The sequence below is a fragment of the Numida meleagris genome, chromosome 10 (genome assembly GCF_002078875.1).
Source record: "Numida meleagris isolate 19003 breed g44 Domestic line chromosome 10, NumMel1.0, whole genome shotgun sequence".
Taxonomy (NCBI): domain Eukaryota; kingdom Metazoa; phylum Chordata; class Aves; order Galliformes; family Numididae; genus Numida; species Numida meleagris.
Genome location: NC_034418.1, coordinates 2,105,597 through 2,116,798, shown reverse-complemented (window position 1 = coordinate 2,116,798; position 11,202 = coordinate 2,105,597). Strand labels below are relative to the sequence as shown.

At 60.1% G+C, this 11,202-nt stretch overlaps 1 protein-coding gene across 4 annotated transcripts in view; it reads left to right on the top strand.

Moving 5' to 3' along the window:
- The window catches only part of NUP93 (nucleoporin 93), a 69,328-nt gene continuing 68,005 nt past the window's right edge, over positions 9,880-11,202 (top strand). The window contains exon 1 of one of the 4 annotated variants that reach the window (XM_021409016.1): positions 9,880-10,000. The gene's annotated coding sequence lies outside the window, so the exon portion shown is untranslated. Of the gene's footprint in view, positions 10,001-10,059; positions 11,172-11,202 lie in introns of those variants that run through there. The other 3 variants (XM_021409014.1, XM_021409013.1, XM_021409012.1) reach the window with 3 other exon arrangements.

The window sequence follows — 11,202 nt, the reverse complement described above, 5'->3', positions numbered from 1 at the left end:
AGTCACACCACCAGCAGTGATCTGTGTCCCACTCGCTCCCTGTAAGGAGTGGCTCTGACACAAGGAACAGCATCAGGCCCAGGTCTTCAGCCAAGATGTGAGGGAATAAAGCCAAGGAAGCCTGTCCGCCTTACAGCTGGGGGGGAAGGGCCGCCCGGAGCTGGGCTGCCTCCCTGCTGAGTGTGGGGCTGCTCCTGGGCCTGCATTGCATCCGTCCCTCCCAGCATCAGGATGAGCATCAGCCGGGCCTGGTGGCAGAACTGCTGGGGACACAACGCGACATGGGCCATTTCAGCATTCATTTCCCTTAGTTTACAAAGCACAGTTACAGACAGCAGGGCAGTCCCTTCAAAACATACAGCTCCTTTATTTAAAATAAAATCTTTGCACGGAGTCAAGAGCCTCCTCTGCTATGTTCTCAGCCACCACCCGTTGGTTGCAGGGATCTAGCTCTCCTGGGAGGAGCTCAGCCTGCCCAAAACACAGCTGGCATGGTTTGCTGGCTCGCTAGGCAAAGGCTGCACAAGGAGTTGGCTGCGGTGGCACGGTAAGCATCGCTGCCCACCCAGGAGCTGACTGCTGGCAAAGGCTTCAAAAATAGCTCAAAATCCACCGTGTCCCTATCTGACCGAAGCCTCCTGCCCGATGTGCCCTGGCAATGTGTTAAACTCTGCTCATACAGTGAGAAGTGGGTGGCTGGGGAAGATGCTGGCAAAAATCAGCATCAGCAGCCCTTCCAGGGGGATAGGGGTTGGGGATTGAGAATGGGGATAGGGATTGGGGATAGGGATTGGGGATGGAGATAAGGATTGGGAGTAGGGATTGGGGCTGGGAAATGGAAATGGGGATTGGGAATGGAGAACAGAGATTGAGGATGGGGGTTGGGGATAGGGAATGGGGATTGGGAATAGCGGTGGGGGGGGGTTAGGAATGGAAGAGCTGCTAGCTCCCCAAATGCAGCAGCTATGTGAGTTGTTTCTGCAGACACAGGACCAGGATCACTGCTTGCACGGTTTCTGCTGCAAAGACATGGAGGAGAGCATCGCATCCTTTTAATCCCCACACAGAGGGGTTGGTGTTTTGCAAGTCCAGACAAGTGTCTGCTCAACGTCCTGCGGCGTTGCTCATCGCTCTGCCTTGGCTTCTAATTCTGGAAATTAGCAAGTGGGAAAGGAAAAAAAAAAAAAAAAAGAAATGAAATATGCCCAAGGTAACGATACTTGGAAACTTCAGGTCACGTTTCAGCCGGGGAGGCGGCTCGCTGTTGGAGCAGGTGAGTTTGAAGTCTGTGGGAACCTGAGAGATGTGAAAGGAAGGGAAAACAGAAAATCCGGGTTGTACATGGGCAAGGCATCACAGTGCCACCACCGTCCCCGTGGGGAGTTACGGTGATGCTGAGATTCCCAAAGGCACCTAATGAAGCAGGGGGACACCAGGGTCCCCGTCCAGGCACTGTGTGAGCCCCCAGCTTGGCTCCCAAGAGTCCCTTTCTTTCCCAGTCCTCGCCCCTCGCTGCCCTGAGGGGCTGCAATTCTGCCCTCGTTAGACCTCGAAGTAATCTCCATTCACATTTATGAGAGTTTCGGGATCAGACGGAAGCGGCCCTTTCATCTCTGGGTGTGCCCGAGCAGACACCGCCCGCCCCGAAACCCACCCGGAGCGCCAGGGGCGGCCCCCAGGGCACACACCGGGGGTGCAGGGCCCGCCTCGCCCCACCAGCACGTGGTAGCGCTCTGTTTCTTCGTTATGAACAAATCATTAGCGAATTGCTGCCCACCCTGCGTGTTTGGGTTTTTTCCTCCGAGAGAGAGGTCCCGCTGATAGCTGGAGCGCAGATAAGACGCAGGGTGCGAGTGGAAAGGCGCGGAGCCATCAGGCTGAGCTCCGCAGCCAGTGCTTTGAGTCACGGCCCCGCGCATTGCAACGCAGATCCCGGCAGCCCACATCAAAGCCCAGTGTGGAGTTGGGAAAGCGTCACGTTCCTGCACGCCGTGCAATCCCTCGTTAATGAAAACCTGCACAGAGCCGCCCCATGGGCAGCGGGTGGGAGCCCCGCAGAGCCCCCCGAGGGCTGTGCTTCCCGCAGGAACCAAGGCACAGCCCGCACCGTGCCCTGCCTGCAGTGGGGCACAGATGGGGCGAGGTGGAGAAATCAAGCAGCATCCGTGCTGCACCATGCCACCTTGCATCGCTACGAACGGCCTCCTAGGCTCAGCACGTTCGGGGCTGATTCACTCCCTGCCTCCTCTTGGCAAGCTCCAGCAGCACGGAACGGCGTCAGCACCTATTTCCCGTGCTGGGAAGGGCGGTTTATCACCTCCAAGCAGCGATCTGATGCCTGCAAAAAGCAGGTCTCCACAGCGGTTCCGCACTGGGTTTGGTGGTTAGGGCATGTTGGCCGGGGGTGCTTGTGCCCATTGATTTCTCTGAGCCCTGGGATGCAGCGAGGGACCACGGACCCCAGGGAATGGTCCTCGTGCCGTACCCACACCAGTTCCATTGCCCAGCACACAGTCCCTACCGCTCTGAGCTGTGACACTTGGCTAGAGGAGCCCCTGTGTCACCGTTCCAGGTGACACCGTGGGACGCAGGAAGGTCCTCCAGCAGGACCTGGCACGCAGTGGCTGTCACCTGCAGCACATCCCAGAATCCCATCACCTGCTGTTGGATGGTCACCTGCCCACCATGTCACCTTCCCACCAGTCACAGCCACCTGCTGCCAGGTGACACAGGCGCACATCACGGGGACGGTGACACCAGCTTGCAGAGCACCTGCACATCTCCTCCACCACTCCCTGGGATGGGGATTCTCCCTCTCTTTCCTCATGCAAAGCAGGGATAGGGCTCGTGGCCAAGATGGGAGCAGAGAGGAAGAAACTGAGTCACATGCTGGCTCCCACCTCCGCGCTCTTCGAGGAGATGCCACCAGCCTGCTGAGCCTCCCAGTGACATCCCTGCATGCCAGGCAGGCGGTGACAGCCCTGGCACTTGGGGTGACGCAGGTGATGAGTGCCAGCCATGCAAATGTCCCTGGGCATGACTGTGTTTTCCTGAACAACTGGGATCACCCTGCAGGACACAGCCACGAGGCCTGGCTGTGGTGACACTCAGCAGTGTGACACTCACATGACAGCTGGAGAGCATCACCTGGGGCTATTACAGTGAGTGCTCCCCCAAGAGCTGCTCGGGGCAGGGTTGGGGCTGGACCCAAGCATCCTACACAAGCAGCCTTGGCACATGGGTCCCAGCTTTGCTCTGTGGGTTGGCACCTCACTGGCTCATCATACGAGGTGGGGACATGCGGATGAGCATCTGGCCAGCCTTGGTACACAACTGCGTGGCTGGGATGAGGAGCAAGCCCATGGGCTCTGCCTCCCATGGGCTTTCTGCACATTTCCCACCATTGCCTGGCCCAGCCGCTGGCACCATTCCCTGCTGGGTCACCCAACAAGCTCCCAACGTGCCCAGACAGATGGGTGGTAAAACAATCCTGGCCCTGCAATTTGGCTGGATTAGCATTGCCTCCAATGCGGCAGCAAGGCTCTGCAGCCAAGAGCTGAGCCCAGATAAAACCCCAAAGCACAGCAGGTTCTCAGCACAGCCACTGAGGGCAGTGGGACGAGCACATCCTCAGCCTCGTGGCTCACACCTGTCACCCTCAAAGTGTGTGCAATGCCAGGCGCTGACACTGCATGCAGTGGTCCCAGGGATGTGCATTTCATAGCGCTCCAGGGAATGGGAATGGGAATGGGAATGGGAATGGGAATGGGAATGGGAATGAGAATGGGATGCTTGGAGGGGAAGTACTGGAGCCTGAAGCAGCCATAGGGGCCTGGGGGGATAGGGGCAAAAAGGGGCTGCACACAGCACAGGGGATCCGTGGTGTGTGGGAGGATGCTCCATGGCTGGCAAAGCCTTCTGGCCACGAGGCAGTACCTCCCTGCACGCCAAATTGCTTTTGTTTCATAAAGAAAACAGAAAACAGACATCATCCCTTCGGCACCTCCCACCCCGCGTCCCCGCGGCTCTTTCGAGTGGGCGAGCGAAGCTGCCGGCAAAGTTGGCCAAACCGATGGCAGCACCGTGGCTCCCCGCCACCCTCCTCCCTGCTAATTGTGTGCGGAAATTAATTGGAGTAGGCGGGAGGGGGCACGACGATGGGGTGCCGGAGGGCTGCGGGCTCCAGCCGGGCCGGTTGGGTCCGTCGGTGCGGCCGCTGGCAGGGAGGGCGGTGGGGACGTGGGGCAGGGGGCTGTCACCGCGCTGCAGCCAAGCGGAGAGGGCGGCTGTGCCGGGCTCACGTCCTCCCCAAAACGTCCCATGATTTTAGCGTAGGACGTTCAGGGAGGAAGCGGGACAGCGGTGCGATGAGCTGCCCGTTCTCTGCAACCGCGCCGATGCGTGTGTATCCGTCCACCCATCCCGGGGCGGAGGTGACCCAGCGCTCTGTCACACACGGTGGAGGGGAGCGGTGAATCAGCAACGCCCGGGGCAGCAGCGGGCAGAGCCGTGCGCAGGCTGCGAGCGGGGGGCGGAGGTTTTGCACTCCTCTCTCCCGCCGCGGATAAATAGCGGCGGCCGCACGGGCAGCGTGAAGATCCAGCCCGAGCCTTGCCATCCCATAGACGCAGTATGGACTCTCAGGACTGCCCTTGTGCCACCGGTAAGCCCTGCCGGGGCTGCGGCATCCCTGCGGGGCTGCCCGGAGTGTGACGGGCACCGCGGGGCACGGCTGCGGGGGGAGGGCTGCGGGATGCGGGATTCTGCTGCAGGATGCTGCTGCAGCGGGGACGCCTGGGATGGGGAACTCTGCCTTTTTTCCCCTTTTATCCCCCTTTTCTCTGTCTTTCAGGCGGCACCTGCACGTGCGGGGACAACTGCAAATGTAAAAATTGCAAATGCACATCTTGCAAGAAAGGTAAGGCAGCCCCCATCCCCCTCGGAAGTCAGACCAATGCACATCTCCAGTCACATCACATCAAGCCAGGCTCAGGAATCCCTTTCCCAGACATCCCTTTGCTCCTCCTCTCTTTCTTTCTTTCTTTTTTTTTTTTTTTTTTTGGTCTCCAGAGGATGGGGATGGGAGGGTGACTCTTCCCATATGTGATAAGCATAGTCCCATATCCAGATATTCCCGAGGCTCAGCACTTGGTGATGGGATTGGAGGGGGGAACCAGTGGCGGGATGTACTCTGCTTGCCTTCTGTCTGCTCCAGACACGCTCAGCGTGGGCAGGAGGGTGCTGGGAGTCTGTATGGGTAAAAGTGCCAGGGAGAGGTACTCAAGGAGGGAGAGGGACACCACTAAAATGAAGCAGGGGATGATGCCCAGTCATCACAGCATCTGTGCAGGGAGGGGAGGTGATGGGAACCCAGCCCCCAGCACATCCCTCAAAATGCGTCTCTTTCTCCCCAGGCTGCTGCTCCTGCTGCCCCGCGGGATGCGCCAAGTGTGCGCAGGGCTGCGTCTGCAAAGGGCCCCCCTCCGCCAAGTGCAGCTGCTGCAAGTAGCGGCCCCCCCGCCGCACTGACTGGGGGCAGCGAAGAAAACTAACTTTATTGTGTGTGTTTTTTTTATATGGGCGTTTGGATAGTGTTCATGTTCGGCACGTGTGGCGTGCCATAAGCTGCCTAAATAAAGCTGTGTGTACATAACCGTGCCTCTGGTCCCTGGGGTCGGGGGGCACTGAGTCTGGGGGGCATGGCACAGTGCCTGGGGAACACCCTGGGCTGGCACCCATCACAGAGCTGACTGTGCTCCTTCCTTCCAGCCTCCCTAGCACTCCAGGTTTAACACTTTCCCTTCACGAGGTAATTTTCTAGGATTTCTTTCCCCGCCCAATTGATACCCAAGGGCAAATCCCAGGCTCTCTCCTCCACCAGAAATCCTCAGGGCTAACGAGCAGCTCGTTATTATGAGCATTTGTCAACAGCGTGGTAATAAAGGCCGTGCCCATTTCCAGCGGTTACGTTCAGGCAGCAGGTGGGGTGGCTGAGAACCAGTTTGTTTTCCTCCTGGCTGCGGGGTGGGACTGACAGAGCCGCCAGCCTGCAGGGCACGGGGCGGCTGTGACTGCATGGATGGCAATGCCTGTGTTGGGGTGCAATGGTCCCAATGGGATGTGGCGCCCGCCATGGGGTGCAGTGTCCATGTCAGGGTGCAAAGGCCACGTCGGGTGCAATGCTCATGATGAAATGCAATGCCCTCACCAGGATGCCATGCCCAGAATGGGATGGGAAACCCACGACAGGGGTGCAGTGCCTATAAAGGGATGAGATGCCCACAGTAGGGTGCAACGCCCGCAGTGGGATGAGATGCCCACGATGGGGTGTGATGCCCAGAACAGATGTGGTGCCCATAATAAGCCCACGGGATGCCTATGATGGTGTACAATGACTACAGTGGGACGCAGTGCCCACAGTGGGATGTGATGTCCCTGATGGGATGCAGTGTTGAGTCTACAACGTCGTGCAATGCCCACCATGGGTTGTGATGCCCCTGGTGCCCCGCAGCAGGGACGCTGCACCTCGCTGGCTCCTAACACATCCCCAGCGCAGCCTTCCACGGCCTTTTTGCTGCAGCCGCATGGCTGTCGGTTTGCAGCACGGCCCCGCGCCGTGCGCACCGCTCGCAGCGCGGCCCGGGGGCGGGGGCAGCGGTGGCGCAACGGCCCCTGCGGGTCACGTTCCCGCAACCGAGCGCAGAGCGCGGCCGGGAAATTCCCCCCCCCCCCCGCCCCAAATTCGCCCTTTCGGCAGCAAAAGCGGGAGGGGGGGAGTGGGAAGGGCTGGCACGTGGGGCCGCGCTGTGTTCTGGCAAAGCGTGGCGCTGGGGGGCGGGGGGGGGAGGGAGGGAGAGGAAGAGAGGAGGCAAAAGCCCCTTAGATCTGTGGGCACCCATGGCCATCCCACATCTGTATCCCCCTGGTTTGGGGGGACCCCAACACCTAGGGCCACCCTGCGGTGTGCAGGGGCTCACCCAGGCGGGGGGGCACGGCCGTGACCCCGGTGAGCACGGCACGGCGCGGCCCCGCCCCCGCTGAGCACGGCACGGCCCGGCACGGCCCCCCGAGCGCGGCTCAGCACGGCACGGCGCTCAGCACGGCACGGCTCGGCACCGCCCCGCCGTGCGCTGCGCCCAGCACCACCCCAGCACTATAAATAAAGGGCGGGCAGCGGGGCTCGGGACTGCTGCGAGCCCAGGCGAGCCGAGTCTGCCCGAGCGGATCCGAACCGAACCGAACCGAACCGAGCCATGGACCCTCAGGACTGCACCTGTGCTGCTGGTAAGTGAATGCGACGGGACATGGCTCGGCCCGGCCCGGCCCGGCTCGGCTCTCTTCACTGACAGCTTCTTTCCTGCCCCAGGTGACTCCTGCTCCTGCGCTGGGTCGTGCAAGTGCAAGAACTGCCGCTGCCGGAGCTGCCGCAAGAGTGAGTTGGGGCTGTGGGGTCCCTGACCCAAGGGTACTTTGGGGTCCCTGCCCCGTGGTCCCCCATCCTTCCTCTATTACACTCTTGTGGAGATCTCCCTCCCTCCTCCTCCTCATGGGAAACGCCCTTCCCCCTGCTCCTGTTGGACCCCCTTCACTTGCTCCTGTAGGAACCCCCTATGGACACCCCACCACCACCTCCAACGTGCTCCTGTCAGACCCCCTATGGACAGTTCCCCCCTCCACTTGCCCCTGTAGGTCTCCCTATGGACAGCTACCTCCCCTTGTTCCTGTAGGACTCCTATAGACACTCCCCTCTGACCCCAAACTTGCTCCTATAGGACCTCCTATGGACAGCCCCCCCACCTCCACTTGTTCCTGTAGGACCTCCTATGGACACCCCCTCCCTGCCCTGCACTTGCTCCTTTAGGACCCCCAATGAACACCTCCTCCCTGCCCCTGACTTACTCTGGTAGGACCCCTCTATGGACAACGCCCTGTCCCTGACTTGCTTCTGTAGGTCTCCGTATGGACAATCCCCCCTCCACTTGCTCCTTTCAGTCCCCCTGTGGACAGCCTTCCCCCACCCCGACTTGTTCCTGTAGGACTCCCTATGGACAGTTCCCCCATCCATTTGCTCCTGTAGGTCCTCCTATGGACACATCCCCCTCCACTTGCTCCTTTCAGAGCCCCTATGGACAGCTCCCCCCTCCACTTGCTCCTGTAGGACCCCCTATGGACACAACCCCCTGCTCTCCCTATCATGTGGCACCCCTGCATGTACCCCGTAGAACCCCGATGGTGATTCCTACCTTCTCCCTGGGAACCCCCCTCATTCCTCCCCTATGGGGAGAGAAGGGGAGAATCTCCAATGCAGGAGACCCCCATGGACCCTCTCCACCCCACTGGAACCACAGCCTTGCTCCATGGGGGTTCCCATTCCCATGATGTCCCCCGATCCTTCCCCATGTACTGCACCCCTCCCAAATCCTTCTCACCTCCTAACTCTTGTGTTCCCCCCCACCTAGGCTGCTGCTCATGCTGCCCTGCCGGCTGCAACAACTGTGCCAAGGGCTGTGTCTGCAAGGAGCCGGCCAGCAGCAAGTGCAGCTGCTGCCACTGAACCGCCCGCCTCGCCTGTAAATAGCTGCCATGCTTCGGGGACGGGGTGGGGGGTGATGGGGGCCACTAAAAAGCCTATTTTTACATGTTTTGTACCTTCCATACTGATGGAGGAAATAAATGAGTTTGGCTGAAGCTGAGCCCTGATGCTGCCTGTGACACCGGTGTGGGAGCATTGGTGCTGAGGGCTGCACCAAGCCCCCTAGGTTGTTGGAGGGGACAAAGTGGTGTTACAAGGGGAGGCTGGGGCACTCTGGGTGCTGACTCTGGGGTGTCACAGCCCCTGGCGAGCTGTGGGCTCTAGGGGCCCGCAGGGCTCAGGATGCCACATTGGGGCAGGTGTGAGCACAGCCCAGCTGGCTCCTGCCCCTGGGGGGGCAGACAAGGCGGGAGGGGGCCGGGGGCGTGGGAAGGCGCCTGGCTGCTCTTTTCCTTCCGAAAACACCTGCCAAGCGAAAGTTGGCCCTACCTGTGCCGCAGGGCCACGGCCTGCCCCCACACGTCTGCCTGTGCGCCCTGCTCCTGGTCCTTCTGCCATCACTCTGTCCTCTGCGGGCGTGGGGCAGCTCACCTCCCTCAGCTGGGGCCTGGGAGCCGTATGGGGCTGGTGGCCCTGGACCCCTGGCTGGGGGGCAGCTGTGGGGCGCTGGCCATGGGAAAGGCGCTGTCCCGCTCAGTGCACGTTTGCCTTGTAAATCAGTGCCTGGGCTCCTTACCAGCCGTGCCCTGGGCTGAAGCAGCTCCCAGCGCCCAGGGGCAGTTGGGGGGGGCCTGCCTCGCCCTGCACGTGTCTTCAAACACGAATCCTGTGGGAAGGTGTGAGGTGCAGCTGTGGGCAGTGCCTGGTAAGGGGGGGCTGAGCCCTGTGTGGGCTGACGCGTGGAGTGGCCCGGGGTCCCCTCAGGGGCATTTTTAATTGAAATCCATTTTTTTTTTTGTTTCTTTTTTGAGTGAATGGCCTCCACGTTCCTAGAAGGGGCAGAACGGGCAGGAGTGGAGGCATGGGGACAAGTGGGTGTGGGGGGCTTCAGGGCAGCAAACAGCCAAGCCAACTCATGGCAGTTTGCACGCGTTTGGGTTTTTGGTTTTGTGCTTTTAGTGTTTTCACACCCAGAGCGCCGTCGCTGACCCAGGACCCCCCGCGCCCCTCTTTCTCAGTTAGGGAAACGGCGGGGGACAGCCTCGAACCCACGGCTCCAGAGATAGACCTTCCCCCCCACGCCCATAACCACGCGCTGTCTGTGTCCGCCTCCTAGCGCCTCAATAAAGTTTTTGTCGCGAGACGAGCTGGAGGGGCGGGACCTAGCTCACCGGCTCAACCAATAGAAAAGCACGTCGTCCGCAAGCGCGCCGGCTCGACCAATGGGCTGGCGGGGAAGGGAGCGCGCGTGGCCAATGGGGGAGCGCGGCGCGGGCGGGCAGGCGCGGCGGCCGGAGCGGCGGGCAGGTGAGGCGCTGTGGGCGCGGCGGGGCCTTCGCTGCGGGGGGGTGGGTGCCGGCCTGGCCCGGCCTCCCTCATCCCGTGTTCCTTCCTCTGTCCTCTTCCCCGGGTCCTGAGCTCAGGGCTCGCTCCCCTGGACAGTCGCTGAGGAAAGGGGCCTCCTGTGAGGTGATCCCCTCGGGGCTGAGGCAAGGTCCGCCCGCCCCGAGGGAGCGCCAGGCGCAGTGCGGGCCGCTGCCGGGGGTTCGGCCCGGGCGTCTGGGCGGGCTGGCGGCGGGGAGAGCTGTGCGGGGAGCGAGCGACGGCCTGAGGGGACCCTTCGGATATACCTGATCGAGAATGGCCGCCGCTCCTTTCCCCCTTCCTCAGTTGTGCACCGACAAACCAGAAAAGCTTAAAAATGACTCGGAGAATGCGTATTGTTCACTCGTCTCATTCCTTGTTGTTCCTGTGGTGGTGATATTACAGGAAATTCAGAGGGGGGGGAGAGGATATAGGCTATGCCTAAGGAACGTGAAGTACTGAGTGAAATGCTGTATTTAATGATTGGTGTTTGTCGCCCTGTGGAAGTTATCAGCCTGCTGAGGTGGGTGGGAGTCAGGTGCTGGCGGTAAGAACTGAGTGTTTGGGAAAGGGGAGGGTGATGAGATGGCAGATGTGCCAGCTGAGTCAGTTATTCAGGATAGTGGGGACTCACCTCCGTGAGGAGCTTCAGAGTCAGCTGGCAGATAAAGGTCAGCATTGACACGTGGTATCTATTGGAAGAAATCACTTAAAGCGCCTACTGCTGAGTAATGAACAGCGTAGAGGAGAGCTCTGTCCCTTGTTCATCCTTTCTTAAAGTCCCAGGAAAATAACCGAAAGTCAGTGCCTTTAAGACCTCGAAAATAAAAATGCTGTTTTTATTCAATGTGTGCTGTAAAAGCTCTTCGAGAGTAGCACTTGGTAGCCATGATAAAAGGATTGGTCATTTACACATCTGCATACAGTTGAAGAACAAAGCATGCGGGACCAGGAAATTTATGGATGGCAGCCGAGGACTAATTGGTGGATGGCAGAAGAAACAGTGAGTTCAGGAGTTTGTTGCTGTGTGGCCTGTTCAGGACTTCCCTACATCAGCTTTTTGCTGCAGGGTGTTGTACTGGATGGAGTACCATGTACAGCTTGAAGCCTCTAGGTATTTGTTCTTAATCCGGACCATCTCAGTT